Here is a 17,283-nt window from a genome sequence, read left to right on the forward strand (position 1 = left end):
AGATTAGTAGTAAGCTACCCTTTGGAAACCTGGCTGTAGAATGTTACAAAAGTAGTTCTCTACAGGCTACTCAGAAAAAAGGACCATGGGTAGAATCTTGGGAGAAACCAGCCAATCAGAGAGAAAAGCCACGGGGGCAGAGTACCTCCAATATGAGAAGTAACCTAGAGGTACAATGACCTTTACTGATACTGGACTATCATAGAATTACTGAATCTTAGAAGTGGAAAACAACTCAGGTGACATAGTCCAACTTCTACTAAATAAAAGCAAAATAAGATAATCCATATAAAAGTACTTTTGAAACCCTTAAATATGTCATGTATTATTATTAACATAAATGCTTATTTTATTAATAATCATTCATTACAGCCTAAAATAACATGGAAGAACTATTCTTATGAAATTGGTCTATGGATTATGCTTTGAAAAATATTAACCTGCATTCCTAGTAACTAGGAGAGAATAAATGGCAATTGTAGATTTTTTGTAGGTTTTATATATTCCTGGAGAAAAAAAAAAACAGGTTTAAAAGTAGATGATAACAAAATGTAACTAGTATCAGGTGTCTCATAAAGGTCAGTTGTTTACTCAACTGTGAATTTTCCAACAGGCCCAGCTGGTCAGCCTGCTTAGAAATTTATAAATTGTAAAAAAAAATCACAGACTCATAAAGTTGAAAGGGGACCTATAGCTCATTTATTCCAACATGTTCTTTTTAAAAATCCTATATTAAAAAAAGAAAAAATCCCCTTTACAACTTCCCAGCCAAGTACTACATCCAAGTTCTGTTTGAAAGCAGTGTGATGAGGAAGGAAAACACTATCACCTTCTAAAGCAATCTATTTTATTTTTAATAGGACTATTTGAAAGTTTCCTGTACATCAAACTTAAATATGCCTCTGCAACTTTTATCTTTTGTTCCTAGTTCTGCACTCAGGAGTCAAACCAAAGAGCTCTCATCCCTCTTTCATATAAAAGCCTTTTGAATACTTGAAGACTGCTATCATGTCACCCTAATGGCTTCTATTCTCTAGGCTAAACATCTTCATCCTATTTTGATATGATGTGGTGTCAAAGCTCCTCACCGTCCTGGGCATCATTCTCAGGCTACAGTCTTGTTAGCCAGTGTCTATCCTAAAATGGGTTTGGTAGAATTTAACAAAATTCTTTAGATGATGGATAATGATTCTATTAATCTAGGAAGAAAGAAAAAGAAACATTAAGAATCTGCCTGGCACTATATTAATTAATTTACAAATAATTGTCTCATTTAATTTTCACAATCCTGAAAGGTGAGTGCTATTAGTATCCATATTTTACAGTTGAGGAAACTGAAGCAGCCAGGGGTTATATGACTTGTGTACGGACACACAACCTGAAGACAAATTTGAACTAGGATCTTTCTGATTCCAATCCTAGTGCTCTGCCCACTGGCTCCAGTGCAAGTTAAGATTAAATTAATTGTGGATTTCTTCTTCTTTACTTACCTTGTCATACCACTGATATATGTTGGACTTAATATTACAATTAAAATTCCATGTTAGTTTCATATGAATTGTTTTCTAATCATATTCTCTCCATCCTATACTTGTACAGCTGAATATTTTTGCCCAGTTGTAGAACTTGGCATTATCTATATTACATATTCTGGTAGTGCTTGTCATTATATATATGACACTCATCCTAAACACAACTTTGTAAAACAGGCTTTTGTGTTGCCTTAAGTATTTATTGTCATCCCCAATTTCTTACGAGTTGTACGATTACTGCCACAAAGCACTACCACACTTTTGTATTCATCCTGTTACCTTTCCTTATTTCCCTCTGTTTACATTTCTTTTTCAAAGTCTAAGTTGTGTGATTTCTTCCCTGTTCATCTATATTGGTCTTTTAGACCACTCCCCCTTTCCTTCTTAGGAATTATTTGTGTCCTGAGAATTCCATTCATGAAAGAATCTCATTTCTCTTATCCTGACTTCCCCTATAAAATAAGCTGTGTGAAGCTGCCTATCCTCTCTCTGAACTGTGGAATCCATTCTCCTAAAGTGTTTATTAGACAGTGTCCAGCTTTCCCCTCCATATCAGTCACAAATTCTAAGGTAATGAATGTAGCCATTTCCTCCTAATGGCCCTACTATTTCAAGTTGGATTAGTTCTTACTAAGGTAGAAAAAGAATAAAATGAATAAATTAAATAAATAAATGAAGTAACAACTCATTTCAGCTATCATGTTTTTCTAAAGCACTGTGAAAGGTTGCCCAGTATCTTTCTCTGACTCCCCAGGCTTTTCCTTCAGGAGCAGGGACAAGAAGCAAGCTCACCTCACATAGTGTAAGCAATTGGATCTTACCTAATAAATGTCCTTAACACTCACTCTCACACTCTTGAATCTTTTGTGGAGATAATGGAGGAAATCAGCCATGAACATATCTCTAAATACCCAAATAATGATACAGAGAAAAGAGATCTCCAGGCTTCCATTCTCTCCCACTCTTGATATTCAGATCTTATACCAAGTAATCTATGTTATTCAATTGTGTCTAGTTCTGTGTGATTCCATTTAAGGGTCTCTTGGCAGATACTGGAGTGGTTTGCTATTTCTTTCTCTGGTTCATTTTACAGAAGAGGAAACTGAGGCAAACATGGGCAAGTGACTTGCCTAGTCATACAGCCACTAAATGTCTGAGGCCAAATTTGAACTCAAGAAGATCAGTTCCCAACTCTAGACCCAGCACTCTGTCCCCTATACCACCCACCTGCCCTAGTTATCTCTATACCCACTGATTTTACTGCCATACTCAGACTCTCTCCTCACCAAGACTAGTCTACAAATCCAACAGCCTTTTCTACCCATTGGCCACTTACCTACTTCCTGGCATCATTATGTTTTCAAGTAGAATTCTAATCAATTGCTGTGAAAGGAATTTCCTAAATATAGTATGTTAATATATTAAATAAATACATTATTTTATCAGTTATAGGAATTGTTGGAACAATTTCCTACACGAATGGTGGCACTTAGAACCATATCTTCCTCTCTTCTCTCCAGTGTCCCTGTCTCCCAATACCAAAATGTCCCTACCTTGCATTTTACTCCCTTGTTTGCTTCTTGATATTCTTTCTAAAATCTGAGTTAACCTCAACTCTTTTGGCCTGCGCTTATTCTTTTTTAAATTTGTTATTGTTGTTTGTTCATCCCAGACCTACTCCCTGACTTAATTTTATTACCAGTGTATATTCCCCATTCTGATGCCTACTGTGACCCTGACAGCTGATAAATTCTTGTTCCTCTATACTTCTTTCAGTACAGCTCTAAGTGTCAACGTATAGGCCAGGTGAGTTTCAACCAGGTTTCAAGCCCCTTAATTTTGGCTACCCAAATCTCTTGAAATTTGGAATGCTTTTAGTTTCCAGGTGAAGAGTCATTAGATGAGGAAAAACCAAGGACTGGATTTAATTAAGCATTAGGAACTCACCAATGATCCTGCAATGGTGATGGGAAGGGAAATACTTGTTTTTGCTATAGTATTAGAAGGCTAATAATCTTGATAAATCTTCAGCAAACAGGTTAACTTTAGCTTGCCAAAAGCTATTCTTTTGTCTGTAGAGAGTACTTTGTTGGAACAAGAATTGTGTTAGACTACAGTACAGTAGTACTATCTAATTTCAGAGAAGGAAATACTGTGCTATGGTTGGTTTGTTGAAATACCTTGTTTAAATTTTTAAAGGGGCAAACAATTTATAAAATTGGGAGTCTAATAATTGAAGTCCTCTTTTAATTTAACTGGGGAAATGTTTGTAAATTTATGTAGAAGGAACCCTTATTCTATAGTTAGTTTTGAATTTTAAGAAAATCTGTAGAAAAAATTTTTCTACATATTTTTAAACTTTGACAAACAAGTTGGCTGTTTGTTGATATGATTACTTATGTGATTACACATATGATCTGATTACTTATTATTAAGATGATTTGAATGCTGTCTAGTTTTTGTTTGATATTGATATTGTTAATATGATTTCTTATGTTATTACTTATTATTATTATTATTATTATTATTTGAATGCCCTCTAGTGGTAGTACATATTAGCTTCTTAAATACCTCTGAATAAATAGCTAGAGTTCATTAATGGGAAGAGAAGTATGCTATTTTTGAAGGATAAACAACTAAGCAGACTTGAGTTACCAAACAAACTCTTCTGAGGATTCATGCATTTACTTCTATTTGATGTTTTTAATTGTCCCTTTTACATAAAAGTACTTTGTGCTACAAATTAAATTTTTGTCAGTCGGATAAATTAAAGCATTAATTAAAATACAAACAAATATGGCAAATAATAAAATAGAATTAAAATGTCATGTACATACACATTTAGGCTTACATAATAGGTTTGATTTCATCCCAAGTGATAGCAAAAAATTACAAAATTCATTAAAATAGAAGATATTCTAATTCCTAGTAGTTTAGCATTAAGATGTCATTTTTTATCTTTTTAATAATTTTAGGATGAGCATCCCAAGAACTCTTACCCCTCTTTATATACCTCCTAACCTCTGCACTATGTTTTTCAACTAAATATATCTTCCTTATAGTTAGAAAAATTTATAGTGAAGGACAGCTGTGCCACTGTTCACTGATGGTGTTGTTATGGTATATCCTATTAATTGAGCCCTTTACTAATTACTTTATATGGCCATGGTAAGGCCTAAATGAGATGTGCTTAAATCATTTTGCAAACCCCATAGTACTATGGAATACAATTGTTATAATTATATTAAATTATTATATTAATTATTTAATATATTAAATAAATATATTATTTTATCAGTTTATGCTAAAGTGATCATTAATGACTTCATGAGAGAAGCATAGGAACTGAAGTCAGGTGACCTCAGTTCTGATCCTTATTAGCTGTGTAACTATAGATAAGTCACTTTGTTTCAGGGAGCCAAAATTGATGATTAATAAAGTAGAGATTAAAATATTCATATTAACTAACTTCCAGGATTATTTTAAGGAAAGTACTTTATAAACCTTGAAGCAATATGTAAAAGTGTGGGCTATTTTTATTATAATATATTGCTGACCCTTTTATATCTAAGGATCTTGTTTCTACTAATTCAAGAATATTTTGTATTAAAAGCTCTAGGTTTTGCCAACATAAAATATATACATATACCTGTTATTATTCACCCTGGGTTGTGTTGTTGGGAGAGGATTTTAGTCATTATTGACCTCTGAAATTTCCCTGTAGTTTTTTTTTTTAATCTGTTCTATTTTTTATGGCAGAAAACTTCCATCTCTGTTCTACCTTCGCCCATACCTTATCCCTGACACATTGGTTCTGGAAGGGGAGTTGAATTGCTCCTTGTTCTCCACTACCATTTTCAGACTTTCCCTTTACTACCATCACTAAGCAACTTCTTTAAAGTTCACAGAAATCAACACGGTGGCTATTATATACCACCCCACAAATCATTCTTCTTCCTTTCTCAATGAATTCAGCATCTGGCTAACCATCTTCCTCTCTTCTTCTTCCCCTGCACTTAACTAGGGTCAGCATCCACATTGATAGCCCCTCAAACTCCTTAACCTCAAAATTTCTCCTGGCTCCTTTAATCCTATAACCTACTCTTTCAGTCTACCTCAGCTGTAGGTGGAGATTGTCACACACTGGATCTCACCATTAGCATAAGTGTTTCACTTCACTAATTTAAAATTCTGGCATAGTTTTATCATTTCCTATGATTCTGTCTCTTCTAATTCCTTAATCCATTCCTAATCCTCATTGAGATTTTCTAATTCTTCTATCCCACTTCCACCCTCAGTATTCTCTTGCTCTTATGCTTTCTTTTTGTTTAATTAGTATTACCTTCTATATTCTACTAAGTATTGGAATAGTGTGTTGATTCTAAGAAAGACAAGCAGTAAGGGCTAAACAATTGGAGTTAAGTGATAACTAGGAAATATATGAGATAGATTTGAACTCAAGTCCTCCTAACACCAGACCTGGTATTCTATCCACCATGCTACCTAGCTTCCCCTCAGGCTCCAGTATTTTCTAAGGCAATTATCCTTGTTCTTACTTCCCTTCTCTCTCCAAACTTGATTCTGTAGTTAACCAATTTAACTCAACACTGTTCTCTATTCTGTACCTCTTTCTAATTTGTCCTATCCCCACTAAACCTTTAAGAAATTTTAGCCTTGAATTTCATCCTCATAAGCTACTCAATTGAGCTAGAGTAAATCACACAGTTATGCTAACTAGGTACATTAAATTGTTATACAATTTCACCTGCTCCCCAGAATGAACAAGTCATTCCTATTGTTCTTCCTTAATTGTTTACCTATCTTAATCCCCACAAAACCTTCTCCAAACCTTTTATCTTTTCAGGGTTCTCATATATTCCCTGCTTCTCCTTTTTTTTAAGTTCTTTTCCCAATTTTCTTTAACCTGTCTTATTTGTTTTTTTTTTTTTTTAGTTCTTCTTTGAGTTCTTCCAGAGATTAAGTCCAATTCGCTGGAGTTTTTGAGGTTTTGCTTGATGTTCCTTGGTCCTCTGCTCCATCTGTTCTTTGTTTTTGTCTGCATAGAAGCTTTCTTTTTTCCCTTTTTTTATTTAGATTATTTTTCCATGGTTATATGATTCATGAACTCCACCCCTCCCGCTCTTTCCTCTTCCCTTCCCAAACCAACAAGCAGTTCCACTGAATTATACATATATCATTGTTCAAAACCTATTTCCATATTATTCATTTTTGCAGTAGAGTGATCTTTTAACATCAAACCCAGTCATATCCCTATCAAACTACATGTTCAATCATATATTTTTCTAATGGGCTTATGTTTCCACAGTTCTTTCTCTGGATGTGGACAATATTTTTTCTCCTAAGTTCCTCTGGATTTTCCTGGGTCATTGCATTGCTGTTAGTAGAAAAAGTCTGTTACGTTCAATTGTGGCATAATGTATCAATCGCTGTGTACAATGTTCTCCTGGTTCTGCTCTTTTCACTCTACATCAATCCCTGGAGGTCATTCCAGTTCACATGGAATTCCTCCCATTCTTTATTCCTTTCAGCACAATAATATTCCATCACTATAAGATACCACAATTTATTGAGCCATTCCCCAGTTGATGGACACCCCTTCATTTTCCAATTTTTTACCACCACAAAGAGTACAGCTATAAATATTTTTGTAAGAGTCTTTTCCCTTATTATATCTTTGGGGTACAAATCCAGCAGTAGTATGGCTGTGTCAAAGGGCAGGCTGAATAGAAGCTTTCAATCATAATTTCTTTTTTTTCTGTTATTTACTCATATTTATCCTTATACCCCTGCTTCTCCTTCTCAGTTGAGGACTTTAAATGTCAACTTTACTGGGAAAATTAAAGCCATTCACCATGAGTTTGTTTGTTTTTAATCTCAAAATCCCTTGGCATCATTATCTATCCTCTTCCCCTAAGCTCTGTCATTATGGTTGCCTCCTTTTTGCCATGGTCAGTTGATCCACCTGTTCTTGATTTTAATCCCCTCCATCTTCTCCAAAAGTTACAACCTCCATCATCCATTTTCTTTGTGGAATCTTCAACCTCTCTTTACTTACTGGTTTCTTCTTCTTTTGCCTTCAAACATGCCTAAGTCAACCCCAACCTTAAAAACCTTCAGTAGACCCTACAATCCTGTCAGGCTAATGCCATATGTCTTTTTAGTTCCTTCTGAGCAAAATTTCTAGAAAATGTTATCAACACTCAGCCTCTTCTCACCTCTTTGCATCCTGACTTCTATCCCCATCATTCAACTGAAATTGCTTTCTCTAAAATTATCACTGATCTCTTAATTGCCATGACCAGTGGTTTTTTTCTATCTTCATCCTTACCCTTTCTGCTGCATTTGACACTGTCAACCACTCTCCTTTCCTCCTGGATTTCATGACACTTCTTTCTCTTAGTTCTCCTACCTGTCTAAATACTTCTTTTCAATCTCTTTTACTGGTTTATCATTCAGATTATGCCCCCCTAAAAATGAGTGTTCCCCACAACTCTGTACTAGGGCCAATAGTGTTCAGGAACTAGACTATGAGAGCCAGTTGTTAAATTTACAATGTGAGAATTTATACCTCAGAAATCAGTAAGTGCTATAAGTCGAAGTTGGATTTCTATTTTGTGGTTTTGTCTAGATTTAAACTAATGGAAAAAGTGTTAATGAAGATTAAATTTGAAAGTATTCCACAGGCATGGATTTTCCCCCCAAAGAGACACTCTTTAAACATTTACTAGCAGAACCTGAGAAGGGCCTTTTCATTTACTTTCATGAATTTAATTATAAACTGTAAGGATTTTAAGCTAAAACTGATATCTCTCTTACTCTTTATCAGTGATCATAAATTGCCTTTTTTCCCCATTTTTATTACATATTTAGTAACCACCACCCATCAAATAAATGCACTAAAAATTACATGCAAAAGCACAAATTCCACATTATTTATAATTTGTTAAAAAATATGTAAGTTATATATATTCTAATCCTCTGCTTTTGAGTTTCCATTGGATTTGTTTTACTTTGATACTTTTTCCCTTTGATTTTGTTGCTATTTTTATAGTATGTATTATGTATGTATGTATTGTTCTCTTTTCTCTTTTCATCTCTTCACATATTTCACTTATTTTTTATAATTTCTAATAACAATACAATCAATTGCATTCAGTCTATTCAGCCCTTTTTCCCAGTCATTGCAATTCACAGATGCTCTTTCAACCATATTCCTCCTCAAATATCCAATTTCCTTTGACTGATAACCCTCCAATTCATACTCCTTCCCCCAAATCCTCCTTTATACATTCCCTTTCCCTACTAGTCCCAAACTGTACCTTCTTTCCAAAAGCCTCTCTCCTGTCTCCTCCCCCTTACATCTCCCTTTAATTCTATCCACCTTTCCAAAAATCCCTTATCCACACAACTGTGCCCTCCTACTTATTGATGAGTTTGATTCTAAGAATCCTTTGGAAAGTTTGGCCTTTTCCTACCCTCACTACATGACTATACTGCTACGTTTTTACCATTTGCTTTTGAAATTGTAATCAAATTAGCAATAACCTTGCCTTTTTATCTTGTTATCACTTACCATCCCTATGACTTCCTAAATCAAAATACCCTTCCATGAAGATTATTCCTCTTTATTGTATTGCCTCCATTAGAATTTTCTACATAAAATTTTCTTTATTTTATATTTACATTGGCTAAATTTCCCTTTGTCTATTTCATTACCCCCTCTATAAGAGCTATTCCATATAACAGATAATTTTTTCAGAAAAGGGAAAAATGAGAACAAAATCAATAATTTAAAAAATTAAATTAAAAAACAATATACATAATATTCTGCATCTGTGAGCCACCAAACTCTGTAAAGGAGTGAGGGAAGGTGTCTGTTATATCTCTTCTTTGGGGCCAACCTCTTATAGTTTTTTAAACATTCTTTTTATCATTTATTTTGTAATATTGTAATAATTGTACATATTATTTCTGTCTCTATTTTCCTCGTTTTACATTAGTTCATGCTTTTCCACACTTCTTTGACCTCATTATATTCATCATTTCTTTCCCTTGTTAAGCTTCTTAAATGACAAGGACATTCCTAATCATTCAAAAAGTATTTATTAAGCTCTTTTATGTGCCACACACTATGGTAGACACCATGGATATTTAAGTATAAGGAATGCCACAATCCCATTTGCCAAGGAGCTTATATTATAATGAAAGAGATAGAGACAGCAAGTGTACATAATAAATATACAGGCCAAATTTTAAATTTATAAATTCAAATATGTACAAAGTCATTTAGGAAACAGGGCAGCAGCAATTAATGGAATCAAGAAAGTCTTCATGCAAAAAAAATGGTCCTTGTACTATGTCTTCGAGGAAGAGAGATACTCTGGGAAATGAGAAGGAATCACATCTTGGCATGAAGAATAGCCAGTGATAGAGATAGAAGATAGAATGTCATGTTTGAAGAACAAAGAGAAGGCCTTTTTAGATGATAGAGTGTAACAGTAACAGTAATATCCAATTAGACTTGAAAGGTTAAACTGGGGCTAGGTTATTTAAAGCTTTAGAAGAATTTATGTTTTTTCCTAAAGGCAATGGATGATGGAGCTGATTAAATAGGGAGTCAAATGGTTAGACCTTCAATTAAACAAAATTACTTTGGCAGGAATGAATAAGACAGACTAGAGTCAAAGAAAGACTTAAGGCAAGGAGACTATGAGTTGGTTGCAGTTCTAACCCTTATATTTGTCTCTCCAACACTTACCCTAGTACTTAGTACATAATAAGTGCTTATAATCAATACTTTTTCATTGATTCATGAGATTTCTTCTATAGTAAAAAGGCCTTGTTTATCTAAAGAAGAAATTGCATGGGCTTCAAGGAATCATGATGTGGTTTCTGAAATTATTAAAATTTAAAAAACTCTTTATATTATTAACTTTAATAAAGTAAGAAAAGCTAGTTTCTCCCAGATGAAATTAACTAACTCCCTAAACCTTGAATCTAGTTAGATCTTCCTGTTCAGTTCTGAGCTCTTCTTTAGGTTGGGCATGGCAACCCATGATACAATAAAAACTTTTTTAATGGCTTCTTCCTAATTCTATAGTAAGATCAGAAAAGAGAGGAGAAAGTATTAATAACCAGATTTTTGATAGTTTGCCCATAGGCATTCAAAATATGAAGTCTTTTGTTCAGTGAATCTATGATTCAATTGAGGGGAGAAAGCTTACAAGCTCTCCTTGAGAAAAAGGATTTAACTAAGTTGGTTCCATTATATCCTGAATAGCAACAAGAAATATCATTTCATGGAAGAAATGGTTATTTAAACTTTTATTGCTCAAATGAACATAGAGATAGAATCAGAAAGACCTGGATTCAACTCCTTGGCTGTTCAATCCTGGAAAAATGATTTAACTTCTCTAAACTTCCACTATAAAATGACTGAATTGACTTCAATAACCTTAAAGTTTCCTTTGAACTATTAAATCATTTATGAATGATTTTTTTAAAACTACATTTAAGTATTTGGGGAAATGATAAGGTCTTTCCAATAAGATTAGGAATGTCCAGTGCCACTGTTATTATTTGATATAATTCTAAAAAATTATGTCTATGTCAGTAAGGCCAGAAAAGGAAATTGAGGGAATGGGGAAACACTTTTTAAATATTATTGTGAGTGAAATGAGGTAAACTGAGGAAACAAAGTCTGAGCAATACAATTTATTGTCAAGGCATAAGGTTGTAAAACAAAATGGTTCTTAGAACTTAGGCTCCTTAGAACCTTCACCTGAAGAGAAATTACAAGGGCTTGTATAGTAAAGCACACTATTTTTAGACTTTCTACTTTTAGATTTAAGGTCTTTTCCAGTGCTTGCATTCACCTGTATCCTGCAAGCCAACCAGAGAAATAATAATACCTGGTTCCCTTGAAATGGCATGATTTATAAAAAAAAAAAATTAAAATGACCACAAGAACAAACTTAACTTCAGCCATTATAGAAAATGTTGGTAATAATACAAAATGGAATTGATTTGATTCTCTCAATCAATAAGGACCCATTTATCAAAAGCAGCTAACAGGCCATTTCCCTGCAACTAGGTGTGGATTCACTTGTGGTCTGGGCCAGTCTCAGGGGGAGAGATTTTTAGCTGCTTGTTCTATGGAATTAGGGACCAAAAGTACTTTATTCTGTTTTCATGTTGTTTTTGATGCCTATGCCCCTATGCACTCAGATTTCTGGTATACTTTTTTCCTACTAGTCCTAGGTTATGATTAGAGGCTGAATTGGTGAGTCCAAATAAACAATTCCAACAAATACCAAACCAGTTTGGGGTAGAGAGGAGTAAGCTTTATCATTACAAGTAAAAAACTGACTCAGAGTTGGCATACCCATAAGTTATCATTCTAGAGAATTGCTTTGGCATAGATAAATAGATCCCCTTTAATAGTATTAGGGAAAAGAAAAGTAATGATGCAGTTATCTATTATCTAAAGCTAGAATAATGCCAAGACCTTTTTTTTTTCCTTTTTCATACAGAATGGAAATTCAGAAACACCTTTAAAAAGATGGGCCTAACCTTAATAATACCAGAGACCCATTGAATTTAAGAATGATTTTTTTAGGGGGGTGGGGGCAATGGTAAAGGAAATGGCCTTTGAGCTTTCCAGCATCCTTTTGTCATGAGATGTTAAGATTACAAGTTGCTAAAGCAAAAGTTGTAAAAGCACCCTTTAAATGTAGGAGTCATAAACTGATAATGATCTTCTAGCTGGGAAAGGGTTACTTTTCAATAATGGGAAAGTCTTCCCATTAATCAGGGTCTCGTCAATATGATGACAAATCCAATGTCCATGGGACCCATTTGCTTTGAGGTGGTACAAAATGCGTCCCATTTTCCATAGATATTGTTGATAGTATTCATATTTTTCCAATCCTCCTATGAGAAGTGGACAGGAGAAGGAAAGAGTGACAAAAGGCCTAAAGAAAACAAAGCAGAAACATTATGAAACAGGTTTGGGGCAGTTTTCATGTGGGAATAATGTATCTAAGTGACCTTTTCTTCAATCATTATTGCCATCAGGATTGTCGATAGTACTTGGAAAGGGTCCTGCCAAGTGGATTAAATTCTACCAGTCCACTAGAAGTTTTTGACATAGACCTTATTTCCAGGGTTAAAGTCATGAAGTAAAAAGTCCAAATACCCAGTCTCCACTGCAACTCTATTGTCATGAAGTTATTGCAACCTAGTTTGTAGTTCCTGTATATGAGAAGCCATAGCAGTAACTCCTCCTAATAAAGATGAATGTATGAGGGGGAAAGTTCTTGCTTGGTTTGGGATAGTCCTGAAAAATATTTCAAAAGGAGATATATGTAATCTCCTCTTGGTCTGCTGTGCAGATAGAACAAAGCCAGAGGAAGAACATCAGGCCACTTTAGATGTGTTTTGTCACCCGGTTTGCCAGGCATGTTTTTAAACTCCTTGTTAATGTGCTCAACTTGGACTGAGCTCTGGGGATAGTAATGTATGTGAAGTTTTGAAACTCCCACTAGGCATGAGTAAACCTGGGACAGGACAGAGTCAGTGAAGTGGGTGCCTCTGTCAGAATTATTACAGGCTAGGGAACCAAAGAAGGGTGCAATTTCTTTCAGAACCATCTTGGTCCCAAATCCAGTCATAGCTCTGGGCAATAACAGGGCAGATTTTAATAGTGGACAGAACTAGGCATACAAATGAAACTAATCTTCTAATGCTCAAAAGGCATATAAGCCAGGGGATCACAACTGTAGGCAGTAGCTTAGAAGGCGTGCTGATTAAATGATTGGCAAATGAATCAAGAGGCATACACAGCAGCAGTTAGAGGGGTGATGCCTGGTACCACCCAAATCCTCTTAACAGTCAAATATTCCTTGTGTACCAAAACAGCCTGCTTTATGAACTGACAGGGCAAAGAAAAAGCAGTTTGCCTTCCACAGTCACCCAGAACTTTTCTACCTATTTGGCACAGAAACACTGATTCCACCTTGTAGTTTTAAAGATATCATAAGAAAGTATTTCCAAAAAATGAAACACATGTGCAGGGCTTTCAAAAATAGTGAGTTTTGTAGCTTTGTCAACACAATTATTGCCTCTTTGAAACAGCATCAATTCCACTGGTGTGGGCAAGACAATAAACAGTGATCAGAGCATCAAGAAACCTCAATGCAGATAAGAGATCTTCAGTGATATCCAAATCTGCAATGACCTTATCAGCCAAGGTCAAGAAATCTCTTTTAACCAAAGCATCCAACAGCTACCACAAATCAATATGAATTGTGTCGTTTTTTTTTCTGTCAGCAAAGTGATATGCCTGGGCGAATACCACAAGCTCATCACCTCGAAAAGAGATTCAATAATGGGGGATGAGATATAATGAGGACTCCAGGATGACTCCTAGATTATAAGCCTGAAGAATTGGGAGGGTAGTGTTGCCCCTTCTGGCAATAGGGAAAGAAGGAGGAGAAAGAAGGAAGGGTTTTCAAGAAAGAGGATTAGTTCTGTGTTTAACATATGGAATTTAAGATATCTACTGGTTATATAGCTCAAGATTTGGAGATGAAGATTGGATGTCAGCAGAAAGTTTCAGGAAGGGTAGATAAATGTGAGAATCATCAGCTTAGAAATGGTAATTAAATCCATAAAAGCTGATATGATATTTAAGGAATTGATTCTAACATATAATAACAAGAGATATTCCCAATAGGTAATAAAAAGATTAAACAGACCATTTTAAAAAATGCTAATTATCAACAGCTATATGGAGAAATTTATATTTCAAACCACAAATACTAATAGAAATCAAATTTACCAACCTGACAATGATGATTTTTTTTTTTAAGTAAAATGACAGTTGTTAAAAAGGTATATGGGGAAACAAGCACACTAATGTGTGATTAGTTATCCTGTGATTTGGCCCAACCATCTTGGAAAACAATTTGTAACTGTACCCTGAAGTTCAATAAAATGTGAATTCAACAATACCACAACTAGGCTTAAATACCAAGGAGATAAAAGAAAGAGGGAAATCGCCTAGTGTACAAAAACTATATTTAGCAATATTTTTGTTATAGCAAAGATCTAGAAACAGTGAGGAAGGACTAGACAAATTATAAGCAATGAATATAATATTGTTGCTCCATATGAAATAACAAAAGGGAGGTATTGAGAGAAACCTGGAAAGACTTGTAAGAACTGATGCAGAGTGAAGTAAGCAAAACCAGTAAAGATAATTTCTATAACTTCAACTGCCAAAAAAGTTAAAGACTTGAGAAGGCCCATCCTTGAAGCCTTACTACTTGGCAGGATCTTCCAGATTTATGACTTTGTTACCATTAATTTTGAAAAACCAGTGCCACCTTTATCTACTCTGAAATAAGGTGTTATTCTTTAGTAGAGAAAAATATCAAAAAAGAAAGTAACCATGGTTGGCTCACAAGAGAAATTAGTGCTGAAGATGTAAATTCCAGATCTTACATCATTAAACTTCTGCCTAACATAAACATGAATTGTGTCTGTTAACTTGCTAAAACAAGACATTTGCAGTTTCTTATATAAACCCAATGTTCTTTTTTATCTTTTTTCTACTGGTCATGTTTATTTCTAGTAAGCACTAAAGCTCTGGCTACAGATGCAGATCTTACTCAGGAAGTCAAATTTTGTAGTTGTATGGGCATGTTCATAAGAGTTCTGGTCCATCTATTTTGTCTGCTTATATTAGTTGTTAGTATGATATCAACCCCAAAAGTTTTCACTCCAAATGATAATGATATTTAGTTATTTAGATACCCCTTCAAAGCTATGCTTCTATGATAGATATTCTTTCTACTTTGTCTCATGATACTTAACTTGTGTTAATGTTATATATTGTTTAATTAGAATCTGCTCCCAAGGACTCTAAATCCCAGCATCCCACTTTCGTTCTGTAAACGCCAAAACTGTAAGGATAATTTTTAGCGTTTTGACTTAAAATCTAAATAAGTGGTCACCATGGGAAATTCCCAAATATAAAAATACCCAAGTCAGCTGGGGATTTATGGAGATTTTAATTAATATAAATGAAGGAATTAAGGGAAGGGGAGAGAGAGAGAGAGAGAGAGAGAGAGAGAGAGAGAGAGAGAGAGAGAGAGAGAGAGAGAGAGAGAGAGAGAGAGAGAGAGAGAGAGAGAGAGAGAGAGAGAGAGAGAGAGAGAGAGAGAGAGAGAGAGAAAATTAATCTAAACTGCTCTGGTTCAGGCTGAGCCAAGAAGTAGTTAAAGGCCTTGGCCAAAGTGGCCTCCCTGAGCCTAAGGGAAGGAGGAGTCAGTCTTATTACTCACCACAAGACCTTCTCCAAGCAAGCTCTAGTCCTCCACTGAATCTCCTGAACTGAGTTCAGAGTCTAACTCAATTTCGAACTCAATTGCCTCCTGACTTTTTACCCCTTCCTTTTAAAGAAATTTTCTCTTATGTCACCTCCCCTAAATTTTCATCTCTACCAATCACAGTAGATGCTTTTTTTCCAGGACTGCCCATTGTTAGTTCTCACCTTCTTTGGTTCTCATCTTCTGTGGTTAGATTATATCTTCTGAGTACTTCACACCTCTTTGTTAAGCTTGCCTTTTGTAAGTTACTTGACCTTTTTAGGTACTAATTTAACCTTTACAGGTACTTAACACCTGTTTGTATTAGATCTAAAAATAGACCTAGCTTAACTTCTAGCTTTACTATAAGGTATGAGTCAGGAACGTTCATTATTCAATCAGGAGTTTACAACTTTATCTTCCCCTAAGGCAGTGTCTGAATAGGGTGGAGTAATTTTAAAAGTTCACAATGCACAAAAAAGTTCACAATTCCTGATTCTTGTTAGACCAAGTATCTCCATTGTTACAATAAGGGAATACCTAAACCAAATCTTCTAAGGTACAGTCTGAGTAGTTTTTAAGATTTACAGTTCTCATGTTACGTCCTTATGTTTTGGAGATATAGTTTGTGTGTAGCTCTGCCCCGCTCTCTCTTTTCCCATGAACATGGCTCAGAAAACTTGTTTTACTCAGGCTTTTACTTTTGTGCTTTTATTTTTTCTACTTCAAGTGATTATTAATAAATCTTATAAAGTATAATACTTGGAGTTATTGGAAATGGATTTAAAACTTACAATATTCTCTGTTAGATAAACTCTGAGGATAGTAACTAACATTTTTCTTATTAGCATAGGGCCTTATATTAGCAGCTATTTAATGTTTGTTGAATCAAATAAGTCAAGTATAAAAAATTTTTGTGGTTTATTACTGAAAATTAGAATTTGTAATCTCATTTACAACATAACTCAGTTGAAATTGCATCCTTCTCCGAAGTTACCAATGATGTTATAATTTCCAAAGCTAATGGCCATTCCTCAATCATCCTTCTTCTTGATCTCTCTGCTATCATTGACATTCAAAATCACATCATCAGCTTTCTATTGGACATCTCAATTGGCATGTCAAACACATGTACAAAACAAATCATCTATCCCTTCAAACCCCATCCTACTTTGGGGCTTTTTTACTACTGTTGAGGGGGAACCATCATCCTTTGAGTCAGCCAGATTTGCAACTGTGGTATCATCCTTGATTCCTCCTTCTTCCCGACCCCACATGTCCAAATAGATGACAAATTTTGTCATTTCTACCTCCACAGTATCTCTTGTCTCTTCTATCCACTCAAAATAGCCACCACC

At 34.8% G+C, this 17,283-nt stretch overlaps 1 protein-coding gene across 6 annotated transcripts in view; it reads left to right on the forward strand.

The window, feature by feature from the left end:
• The window catches only part of PPP2R3A (protein phosphatase 2 regulatory subunit B''alpha), a 227,019-nt gene that overhangs the window by 112,883 nt on the left and 96,853 nt on the right, over nucleotides 1-17,283 (forward strand). The window lies entirely within an intron of this gene.

This window comes from Monodelphis domestica, chromosome 4 (assembly GCF_027887165.1).
Source record: "Monodelphis domestica isolate mMonDom1 chromosome 4, mMonDom1.pri, whole genome shotgun sequence".
In the NCBI taxonomy this organism is placed as follows: Eukaryota; Metazoa; Chordata; class Mammalia; order Didelphimorphia; family Didelphidae; genus Monodelphis; species Monodelphis domestica.